This window comes from Pinus tabuliformis, chromosome 9 (assembly GCF_031772625.1).
Source record: "Pinus tabuliformis cultivar Carrire ecotype Pingquan chromosome 9, CPIR1, whole genome shotgun sequence".
NCBI classification, from domain to species: Eukaryota; Viridiplantae; Streptophyta; class Pinopsida; order Pinales; family Pinaceae; genus Pinus; species Pinus tabuliformis.
The window spans coordinates 333088011-333100862 of NC_142307.1; the positions used below are offsets into that span (position 1 = coordinate 333088011).

Consider the following 12852-nt stretch of genomic DNA (forward strand, 5'->3'; position numbering starts at 1 on the left):
TCAACATACTTATTTTGGGACTGTTTTGGGCAGAACTCCTCTCACACGTGTGGAAAAAAGGGGACCATTATTATTGCAGAAAAGAGAAAAGTCTGTTGAAGAAGCCGAGTTAGAAGAAGAGATCATTCAGGTCAGCGAAGGAGGTTAAAGGATTGGATTGGCATAGATATCTCACGTGTGCTGCATCTAAGGTTCCCTAGGAAGCTGAAGTAAGGTATAGGTCTGAAGCAGTGAAGAGGAAACCAAATACTAAAGGGTAGCCGAGAAGGAGGGAGAAGTAGAGGTTTGACTCAAGCAAGAAGGATCCCATCAAGGAAGATTTGTGACTTGGTTTGGAGTGGAAAATAGGTCAAGGGTTTTATCTTAGTATTCGTCAATTGGAATCTCTATAAGAAGACAAATTTGTTCGGGTTTTCCTCTCAAAGAGTGAGAGGTTTTGGCGCTGGTTGATAGCCTATATTCTGTGTCTCTTGTCTCTTTATGGTTTATGCATTGGTAGCTGTTTGATAAAGAAGAACACTAATAACCTAAATAAAATAAGATCCTAATCTAAAGAAGTAAAAAGCACTCACAAGCAGTTACTAATAGAAGAGAAATCACTTAATTGCTATGCCCTAGATTTCTCAACATGGTATTAGAGCTAAGGTGACTAAGTCAAGGAAGGGCATCTTATCAAGGGACACTCAAAGATCAAATCTCAAGGAAGGCATCAAAGCGAAGATCATCTTGAAGTCAAAGGAAGCATCATAACCCTAGATCAAAGAAGTCTACAAAGAAGTATTGGGATCGTCATCAAGAGGAAGAAGGTCGAAACCGTAGACATCTACTCAAGTCAAAGTGTTTTGAAGACTGTTCATCCAAAGGAAGCTAGATCAAAAGGCGGTATCATCTCACTCTCTATGGGATCAAGGATCATTCTTGAAGAAAACTACCTTCATCAAGGAGAAGTTTTCTATTCTCTATATCATCATCAACATCAAGGAAGCAACAAGAAGAAGGAGCATCCTATCAAGTAAGTATATTTATGTCCACATCTGAATCTGGCAAAATGTCTTTTTGCAAGGAAAGCAACAAACTGGTTGGGGCTTCAAACTATCTTGCATGTAAAAAAATTGACAGATGTAAATCTCATTGAAAATGAGGTTATGGAACATGTCAAAGGTTTTATTGCTAAACCAGGAGAGGAAGATGCTCAAGCTCTTGCCAAGTATATGAAAGGGGAAGTTAGGGCTCAAAGGATTCTCATAGAATCCATCAAGGATCCCCTCATCCCATATGTATCTAAACTCAAAACTTCAAAAGAAATCTATGACAATTTGGTCGAGTTATATTCCATAAGCACTGTTGGAGAAGTCATCTCATTAAGGCAAGAACTTTACAAGCTGAAGATGTCAAGGGAAGACGGAATAGCCTCATACTTTATGAGAATATCTGAGATCGGGATCAACTACAAGATTTGGTAGAAGTCATGTCTGATAATGAAATGACTACTTTTGTATTAAATGCACTACCGGAGGAGTGGGGTAGCTTTACTTCAAGTATTTATGGGAAGAAAAAAGCTATTCCATTCTAGGATCTATGGTCACTATGCAAGATTGAAGAATCTAGACTAAAGGCCAAATCTGATGTGGGAGCAGGTGAGCAAAATCAAGCTTATGCTGCTATGACAAGAAGCAAAGGAAAATTTGGAAAGTCTGGTTCTTGGAAAAAGAAAAATGACATGTCTAAGATTCAATACTATGGGTGTCAGGATATGGGCACTACAAAAGAGATTGTCCTAAGGTCAAGAAGGACAACAAAAGAGGAGGAGGCAAAGCTTATATCACAAAAGAAGTGGAGGAAGCTGAAAACAAGAAGTCCAAGATAGAGGAAGTAAGAGATCTCTACTATGACTGAGATAGTCTTCCTCACCTAAGTTCTTTTGAAATTCCTAAGTGTTATGTTGTAAGATATGGTTATCATAATTGACTAAATGGGATGCATCAAGGCATCATAGAAGCATTGAAAGAAAGGGCTTGGGACATCATCATAGAGAAGCATGAAAGATGGTTAGAATCTATGGAAGTCAAGGATATATCTCTTGGGAATCTCATTAAGTGGCAAGGTCATCTAGTACAATGTACATCATACATATGACAAAAAGAAACATTTGCTGATGGGGATACTATAGATCCTCAAGATTCTTTGATGGAATCTTCATTGAAAGGTTCACTGATCATGAGGAGAAGCAAGTGTTTCATCAAGAGCTCCAAACTTGTGGAATTCATGGGATGATGATACGATGACATAAAAGTGAAGCAGATGAAGGGATTGAAGCTCTTTCAATCAAGGAAGCCGCTGTAGGAAGTCTGGATGACCCAAAGAAAAAATGAGGTATGTATACTTACATTTGATATTGTGGAAATCATGTCACATGGTTGTAGGTAACATGGATCAATGCTCTATCTTGAGAAGCATAATCAAAAGAAAGGATCTCCTCCCTTGAAGGAATGCAGGAATGCATGGGTCACACATTCACTAGATGAAATCAACATAATATGTCCTCATATGAAGTATGAGGTGGTTGACTACAATTGAGGAACTCTGATGGGAAGCTCTTGGGAATGTAATGTGCGAAGAAGGGAAAGAAGAGATCATAGAATATGCAACCATGGTAAAGGTAATCAACATCCGAAAGACCAAGAAGATTTGACTAGGATATCTCCATGAAAGATATGAAGACTCTGATGGAGTCTGAAAAAGAAAGAGACTCTTGACAATATATATCTTTGGGAGATGTGTCGATATGTATGTAGGATGCTGATGCAAACTAGATGTCATGATAAAAGACCATCACAAAGATAACATTGATTTAATATTCATTCCTTTATTTTTTGAACAAATATCTGGATGGGTTTATGCAGGGCTGCAGAAGGAAGATCGATGGATATCTTCCACCACTGATGCACATGTAGTAGGATGAAAGATCTTTAAGTAAACATGGCATGAAGAAAGTAGCATGACATGAAGGAAGGCCAGATATGGACTGATGGATCACTTTTCGATGATGACATCGCTGAGTCATGGATGGTTGGTGCCCTATGTAGAAGTCCTAAACATGAAAACTCCTAGATAACGAAAAGAAGTTCATGACATCGTGAAGGAGTTCTTCAAGCAGCTGGTTGTCCCATCATCTCTGCTTGAGGAGCTGCTGTAGGTCCCTAATTAAGAGGGAGCTTTTAAACAAGTTTCTTACTTGGAAGAAACTTGGAAATCCCTAAGCTAAGAGGGAGCTTAGGTACATTCCTTCTATAGGAATGAGTACATTCCTTTATTGGAATAGATATGTCCTCCCTAATTAAGAGGGAGAGATAGACACATCATTGTTGTCTTCACTTGGGAAAACAGAATGGATGATTGGGTAAACATCTGGCATCTGGTACTCTTTGAGGATGAGTTAGGGCATCCAAGATAAGAGTAGTCGTAGAGGACCGATATTCTTTGAGGACTGGGAATCCAAGATAAGAATAGTCTTGGTGGAACACACCTTGAGAACCTGGGTGGGGTATGTTCCGAGAGAGACAATGATGAGGGTGTCTATACATCATTGGTCTCGCCAACATTGTGCTCGAATCTTGTGGAGAGATAAAGCTGTTAGACAAGGCCTTGCTATGTAACAATGCTAGTTGATGTGATGCTATACAATTGGGTTACCAATCCGACGACTCTTATGAGAAATTCTTTAGATTGAGAATGACCAAGTACCGTTATGAATACCTACCTAGTTAAGAGGGAGTATTGAAAAGTGTAACTCGGTTCGGTCTTCATAATGACATGTGTAATTGTGATTTTATGTATTTGATGAAAAGAAGAAAAATATAATTATTATTGTAGTGCTTGTCTCATGGGCATGAGCAAGGAATTTTATTTTAGTGCTGGCTTCCATTGTGAGCCTTTAGGATTTGTCATCTAGTCATAAAAGTCAATTTGAGTCTATGTCATGTATGAAGGACCCTTATTGGGCATATTACACTTATTTATGAGTCAATAGAAATGACAACTAGCCCTCCAAGACAAGCACATGGCTTCAAATGGAATTAATTAACTCCTCCAAACAATCATGTCGGCTCACCCTATTCAAGTCGACTTATTATAGAGGCAAACCACTATAAATAGGGCCGTCCGAATTTCATTTAGACACAGAATTTTCGGTGAAGTGAAGTCTGAAGTTTGAAGTGCGAAGGTCATAATAGAAGCCCTAGAACCAACGAAGTGAAGGAAAGGAGCAACGAAGTCAACAAACTTATTTTGGGACTGTTTTTGGGCAGAACTCCTCTCACACGTGTGGAAAAAAGGGGACTGTTATTACTGTAGAAAAGAGTGAAGTCTGCTGAAGAAGCCGAGTTAGAAGAAGAGATCATTCAGGTCAACGAAGGAGATTAAAGGATTGGATTGGCATAGATATCTCATGTGTGTTGCATCTAAGGTTTTCTAGGAAGCCGACGTAAGGTACAGGTCTGAAGCAGTGAAGAGGAAACTGAATTCTAAAGGGTAACTAAGAAGGAGGGAGAAGCAAACGTTTCACTCAAGCAAAAAGGATCCCATCAAGGAAGATTTGTGACTTGGTGTTGGAGTGGCAAATAGGTCAAGGGTTTGGTATTGGTATTCGTCAATTGGAATCTCTATAAGAAGAAGAATTTGTTCAATTTTTCCTGTCAAAGAGTGAGAGGTTTTGGCCCCAGCTGATAGCCTATATTCTGTCTCTTGTCTCTTTATGGTTTATGCATTGGTAGCTGTTTGATGAAGAACACTAATAACCTAAATAAATGAAGATTCTAATCTAAAGAAGTAAAAAACACTCACAAGAAGTTACTAATAGAAGAGAAATTACTTAATTTCTATGCCCTAGATTTCTCAACAACATGTGCAAATTGTTCATGTTGGCCACATCATCATGTAGGCTCAAGAAGCCTTATGGATGTGTCTCTTCATCTGCAACGAATTGTATAAATACAAGAGACTTCACACCTCATTTGGCACATTCATCACTCACACATTCTTCTCTCTCTTCATCTAATTGGTTCATACAACTATTGGGCAACTTCTCTCTCTTACACGTGTGGCAAGGAGGACGAGTTTTCTGGGCATAATTGCAAGCCGAAATTTCAGAGTTTTGTGAAAGGTTTGACCAGCGTTGACCGAGGACTTGCTGATCAAGTTTGACTGCAATTTTGGCCTCAAAAGTTTGATTTTTCTAGGCCACATCTTTGGGCACAAAAACTGATAAATTTTGGGTTGTTTGACTTGTGTTGACTTCATGGTTGACTGCAAAAAAATTACAACAATTTTCTCTCTTTTGTCCAAGTTTGACTGAGCTGTTTTGGGCTGAATTTATCCTCCTGATCAAGCTGAGTTTGACTGAGGAAGACCGAGTTGCTTTGAGGACGATTCGCTGTTGTTTTGACCAACGCTGACTTTCTTGTTAGGGCTGAAGTTTGATTGCAAAAATTTACAGGGTTGTTTTTGACTTTGTATTGGGCAAGTCAATTTGACCTTTGTACTCTCTCTCTCTATTGAACTTTTGATATAATAATAAGAAGAATTGATCAAAGGGTTTTCCCCACATTGGGGTTTTTCCCTAGCATCCGTCAAATCTGGTGTCCTCTTGTATTGGCTTGTCTTCTGCTTTTTGTTTCATGTTCTATCTGCTTTTACTGTCAATATGATTATTGTGATTGCTATTGGGCTACTAAGGAACATTGAAGTAAATTGTGCTAAGCATAGAACATACCATTGTTAACCAAAATTTAACACTATGGGGTTTTTTCGGGGTCAACTTGACCAAAAACTAGTGTCTCAAATGTGTTGAATGCTTCCATAATTTTTGCATTAATTATCAGCTGATAGGAAAGTGAAAAATTAGTAGAAGCACTCTTTAATGTTTGCAATAAATGCATACTGAAATTTATATCAGCATGTCAAAACATGTGGGTTGGGCCTAAACAAACACATGCAAACTTGTAAACTGGGTTAAGGGTGTAGATAATTTATTTTCTACATGGTATCAGAGCTAAGTTGAGGCTCTTATCTCAAATTTCACTCAGCTGATAAAGAGGGCAACAAGCATCTAAAGTCTTCAAACAGTGAACCAATACCTTTGAAACTTTGCCAGAAACCCAAAGACTTCAGCAGTTCAGAGGGAGGAAGGTTCCAACTTACATATTTGCTCCATATTGTTGGTTGTGGGGTCATGGCTACTGGGTTGAGAGTAGAGGACAGATTGGCAGGGGCTGAAAACTTTGGCCCATGGAAGGAGAGAATCATGCTTTTATTGGAGGAAGTTAAAGTATGGGATGTTGTTGAAGCAACTGTACAAACACCCACTGATCTAGCTCAGTTGGTAGAGTTCAACAGGAAGAATGTGAAGGCAAAGAGGATCCATCTAGATGCCGTTAAGGACCATTTATTCCCTCATGTGTCTGGGATGAGATATGCATATCAGATGTAGGAGTCCTTGGTCTCTTGACACCAGAGTTCTAATGAGAACATGAAGATGGTGTTGAGACAAAAACTATGCAACACCAAGATGACCAAGATTGATAGTGTGACGTCTTTCCTCACCGGTCTCACAGGTGAAGGATGAGTTAACTGCCATTGGAGAGGTTGTTCTAGATGAGTAGTTGGTTAGGATTTCCTTAGATGGGTTCACCAAGAAGTGGGATGGCTTTATCCATGACTTGGTGGCCAGAGAGCACTTTCTTGGTTGGAGGAGAATGTGGGATGATTTCATCCAGGAGGACATTAGGAGGAGTGCAAGGGGCGACAATAAAAGTGGTGGGCGAGGTGAAGAGGAGAATGTTGCTCTTGCCGTAAAGGGCAAGAAGGGGTCTTCTAGTGGAGCAAAGAACGAGAAGGGGAAGCAAAAGGCTAAGGAGAAGGACATGAGCAAAGTGAAATGATTTTCTTGTGGGAAATGGGTCACTATGCTATACAATGTCCCAACAAGAAGGGTAAGAAGAAACAGGGAGTTGCAGCTTCAATGTATGTGGATGATTTTGTGGCTATGTTTGATTAAGAATGTGCTTTGGTGGTGAGTTTAGCCACTCGTGTCACATCTTCTCATGCATGGTTCATAGGCACTTGAGCATCCTGCCATATGATCGGAGTTAGAGAGCACTTCACAAGCCTTTTGGACAATGATATTGACTTGGAGGTTGTGCTTGGCGGCAACTCCAAAGTCAAAGCAGCAGGGATGGCGACAGTTTCATTTAAGAGGGAGTCATCACCTCCTCTGAAGGTGACATATGTTCTTTATGTTTCAAGGTTGAAGAAGAGTTTGATATCAATCTCTAGCTTGGAGGACAGAGGGTATGAGGTACTGTTTCGAAAGGGACAAGTGTTGATATATCCCAGGGGATCCAGTATTGAGTCTGCTTGTGTGATTGGAGCTCGCAGTGGGAGACTATACAAACTTATGTTTCAGCCTCTTCGAGCTATGGTAGCGCAAACTAGTAGCAGTGAGTTATGTGAGCTGTGGCACAGGAGGATGGCCCACTCGCACCATGGAGCTTTCAGGATGTTGAGGGAGATGGTTACAGGGTTGCCAGGCTTCAGCACAGAGCATCATGATGTGTGTAGGGCATGTGCTTTGGGAAAGTACACCAAGACACCTTTCTAGAGAAGTGATACCAGAGTTGCAGGTTTCCTTGATTTGATTCATTTCGATGTATGTGGTCCCTGTCCCTGTTGGAATTTCTAAGTCTAACTGTTAGAAACCCTTCATGTACTTTTCTAATTTATTTCTGCCTACTTGTTCTGGTTAAATAACAAGTTATTTACCATGTAAATACTAAAAATAAATACAAGTACATGCCTAACACATTACAGATCATCAACTGAAGGAAACAAAACAGGCACACAAGTGATACCGTTGTTTTTGGACCAATGTCCTCGGAAAAACCCAATGCGGGAAAACCGGTGCAGTTATCTGTGGGTTTTATTATTATGCAGTTTCTGAATACAATTTGGGTGCCAAAACCGGCTCAGCCAACAAAGAATAATCTCGGCAGTAGTGCCTCTCAGTCGGAGACAGATGTTCCTGCTGAAACCCCACATAATCACTCTGACAGTCTCATAGCTCCAATCTGCCCCATGGAACACCAACGTCAGCCTCTAGGGATAGCGTTAGCCCTTTCTGGCCCAGCGTTTGCCCAGCGTCACTCTGGCTTGGCTTGCGTCAGCCTCAGGAGGCACTGCGTCATCCCTCTGTCCCTCTGCGTCACCCACGTTGGCCCTCTGAGGCACTGCACAGCCCCTGGCTGGCTTTGCGTGAGCCCCGATTGGCTCTGCATGAACCCTTGGTTGGTTCTGCATCCCTCACTCTCGGCTACTGCGCTGATCCTCCTGGTGCTATCTCTGCCTCTCTGCTTCTGTATTCACTGCCCCTTAGCTGCAACTCTGATCACTCTCTCGACTTCCTCAGCAAACCCAGTCCCAGAAAGTCGATCAACTCGGTGTGTTCTCCAAGTGACCCTCAAGCCTACTCTTATACTTTTCTCGTTGACAAATCAACAGCCGAGATTAAGTCCCTAATCAATGGCTAAGATCAACTTTGGCTTGATCTATGACTTTTGGACCCTTCTAACACAGTTTTATATTAATTCACATTAATATTTTATTTTTCCTAAGTTTAGACTTAGGGACTCCATTAAAAATATTAATTATTTTAATATCTCCCAAACTGTTTAGAATTTGCCCAAACCATTTCTGGGTATTGGAGATTGCATGTGCTTTAGCCTTTCCACCAATTTTCGTGGCTAGAGCACATTTGATTCTACCCCAAATAAACTCTCCCTCTTAGCGAGGACTGTGCTCTAGTAATACTCCTCACTGAGTATCATCCTGATCATCCGACATCAGTCCCTGTGCTGATGCTAAGCCTCCCTGCCCAACATCCTCTGCACTGTTGCATCATGTACTGTTACCCATGGCCCTGCCACTGCCACTGCTGCATCTGTACGACAACTCCCTCTGCATCCGTGGTGCTGCCCATTGCCCTGCCACTGCCACTGCAACCCATCTCATCATGCTACATCGTGCTGCCCATAGCACTGCCACTGCTAACTGCTACACTGCAACTCAATTACTGAGAAGTAAGTAACTAATCTCCCAACTCTGACATCTTCGTCAGGCTAGAAACACTCCCGATGCTGAAGTTCCCTCTGTCATTGACAAGTGCTCCCTTTTTGACCTCTGCGCTGCTGCCACAACTCTATGCATCTCACACTACTGCCTCATGCTATCCTAGGATTCCTACATTGTAGCCCTCTCCGTCGCTTCATTCGCATCTGTCTCCACCGACATCCGTAAGTCCTGCTACTCCTCTTCGGGGCTCCCATAGCAAGGTATAATCCAAGAGGTTGGGTACCTCTTGGATTCTGCCCCTCATTACCTGTGGTTCGTTTGACTACAGCTCGATGTATCCCCACATCTGCTCAAGTGGTGTGTGTGCACTCATGGTATAATGACCCAGTTCCCCACAGTGGAAGCATTTGACCTTGGAGAGGTCCTTCTTCTTCCGTTTCTCCTGCTTTCCCTCAGATGCTAGGGCAGCATCCACCTCCTCCTCCTTATTGATTCTGACCCCCTTGCCGTTGCTCCTTGCCTTGGTCAGCGTTCTGATCTCTTCTTGGCGAAGAGCCGCCCACATTTCTTCCCAATCTGAAAGGGTTGCCCTGCCTAGTATGCTCTGGACAAACACCTCCCAATCTTTAGAGACTGCGATCAGGGTTGTTCTCACCATCAATTCTTTATCGGGCGTGGCCCCTATGGAAGTCAGCTGATCCCGGATCTCCTTCAATCGACCGAGGAAGGTGTCGATTTGTTCTCCCTTCTGCATCTAGTATGACTGCAATTGATTTTCTAGTAGCATCCTTCTCTGCACAGAAGTATGCTAGTATAATTTCTTTAGGGTCTCCCACATCTCATTTGCCGTGTCCTTTTCGACAATATGTGGTACTACATGGTCCTTGACCCCGTTAAGGATGATGCTCTTGACCCTTGCCATTACCTCCTCGTACTTATCGTTATCAGCTGGGTCAATTGGGATCGCTATTGTTCTCAAGGCGAAGTGCTTGACACGATTCCTGTCTAAAACAGATAAGATTCTGGCCTTCCAAACTACGAAGTTTGAGGCTTCGTCCAGCCTGTCCTGGTCTCTTACCTCGTTCACTACCATCTCGCTACTCCTCTACTTCCCTCTTGGAAGTTCTTGGTATGACTCCCTCTTAGCCTCGATTTCCCTCCTGGAAACCCTTCTGCTAATGTCGAGATGCCCCCACTTCGATCGTTAGTGCAGCGGCACCACTGATCCGGATTTCTCGGCTAGAAATCCTCGGTAGCAACTCCCTCCTCCTTGGGCTTGCCCTGTTAGGTACTATTCTGACTACAATACCCCACCAACTTCACTCTGCAACTTACCCACAACCTCCTAAGCCCCAACAAACTGAAGGTTAGAGCTTCTAGGCTCTGCGCAATCCCGACACCAGCAAAATTCGCACCTCCTGGCCACGGGTGTCAATCCTTCCTGACTGAGAAAGATGACTGGGCACTGCGTAGGTCGAGTCTGCTCCCCTTTGCCACTGCGCTGATCCTCTTCCCGACTCAAACTTGATGACACAGGCACTGCGTCACCCCTTCCTTGCTGCTTCTCTGCTAGGAACAACTTCTGTCACTCGGGACAACTGTTTTCTGCTGTTGCTGCTTTGCTCGGTTGATGTCCTCAGTTCTCCTGTGATCTGCAACTTCGCTCTGATACCATGTTGGAATTTCTAAGTCTAACTGTTAGAAAGCCTTCATGTATTTCTCTGATTTATTTCTGCTTACTTGTTCTGATTAATTAATAAGTTATTTACCATGTAAATATTGAAAATAAATACAAGTACATGCTTAACACATTCCAGATCATCAACTTAAGGAAACAAAACAAGCACAGAAGTGACAACGTTGTTTTTGGACCAATGTCCCCGAAAAAACCCAATGCCGGAAAACCAATGTAGCTGTCTGAGGGTTTTATTATTATGCAGTTTCCGAATACAATCTGGGTGCCGAAACCGGCTCACCCAACAGAGGATAATCTCGGCAGTAGTACCTCTCAGTCGGAGAAAGATGTTACGGCTAAAACCCCGGATAATCACTCCGATAGCTCCACAACTTCAATTTGCCCCATGAAACCCCAACGTCAGCCCTTTTTGGCCCAGCGTTTGCCCAATGTCACTCTGGCTTGGCCTGCGTCAGCCCTCTAGCCCTTTGCATCACCCATGCTGGCCCTTTGAGGCACTGCGCAACTCCTGCCTGGCTCTGCGTGAGCCTTGGCTAGCTCTGCGTGAACCCCTAGCTGGTTCTGCGTCCTTCACTCTCGGCTAATGGGTTGATCCTCCTGGTGCTATCTCTGCCTCTTTGCTTTTGTATTCACTGCCCTTCAGCTGCAACTCTGATCACTTTCTCGACTTCCTCATCAAACCCAGCCCCAGAAAGCCGAAATCTTGATCAACTCGGTGTGTTCTCCAAGTGACCCTCAAGCCTCCTCTTATACTTTTCTCGTTGACAAATCAACGATCGAGATTAAGTCCCTAATCAACGGCTAAGATTAACTCTGGCTTGATCCATGACTTTTGAACCCTTCTAACACAGTTCTATATTAATTCACATTAATATTTTATTTTCCCTAAGTTTAGACTTAGGGACTCCATTAAAAATATTAATTATTTTAATATCTCCCAAACTGTTTAGAATTTGCCCAAACCATTTCTAGGTATTGGAAATTTCATGTGCTTTAGCCTCTCCACCAATTTTCGTGGTTAGAGCACATCCGATGCTACTCCAAATCAACAGCCCTGTGTTTCATTAAGTGGATATGAGTACTATGTGACCCTCATTGATGACCACTCCAGGAGGACCTGGATTTACTTCTTGAAGACCAAGGATGAGGTCTTCCAGAGATTCCAAGAGTTTAAGGCTCTTTGTAGAGAACCAAACAGGGAGGCAAATCAGGGAGTTGAGATTAGAGAATGGGGGTGAGTACACTTTTGCGGAGATGAGGTATTTTTGTGGGAGTGTTGGCATCAAGAGGGAGCCCATTGTGCCTTACAACCCTCAACAGAATGGGGTGGCAGAGTGGAAGAACAGGACCTTTGTGGGTGCAACTAGAGCGTTGTTGCATGATCAAAGTTTACCTTTCTTCTTGTGGGTCCAGGCATGTAACACTGTTGTTTATTTGCAGAACAGGAGCCCACACAAAGTCTTGGGGAGCAAGACTCCCGAGGAGGTGCACGCCGGCAAGAAGTCGGAAGGTGGGCACATCAAGATATTTGGGTGCCTTACATATTCACACACCTCTGAGGAGAAGAGGACGAAGTTGGAACCCACAACAGAGAGGGGTATCCTAGAGGGTTACAGTGAGACCAGGAGAGCCTACTGTATATATCTTCTTGCACGAAGGAAGATTGTCCTTACGAAGGATGTGACATTTGAGGAGGAGAGGGATTTGAGGAGGTCTCGGGAGGTTGATCAAGTAGAGCAGCAGGCCCCTCAACAAGGGGCCACATTATAGGTTTTAGGAGCATCAGGATCACGAGGTTCACCTTCTTGTTGATTTGGGGTAGCATCGGATGTGCTTTAGCCACAAAAATTGGTGGAGAGGCTATAGCACATGAGATCTCCAAGACCCAGAAATGGTTTGGGCAGAATCTAACCAGTTTGGAAGATATTAAAATAATTAATATTTTTAATGGAGTCCCTAAGTCTAAACTTAGGGAAAATAAAATATTAATGTGAAACTGAGTTAGAATGGTCCAAAAGTCATGGATCAAGCCA

At 42.7% G+C, this 12852-nt stretch overlaps 1 protein-coding gene across 1 annotated transcript in view; it reads left to right on the forward strand.

Annotated features, from left to right (window-relative positions):
* LOC149148561 (uncharacterized) overlaps window positions 1-12852 on the forward strand; it is a 147115-nt gene that overhangs the window by 90902 nt on the left and 43361 nt on the right. The gene's annotated exons all lie outside the window — the stretch shown is intronic.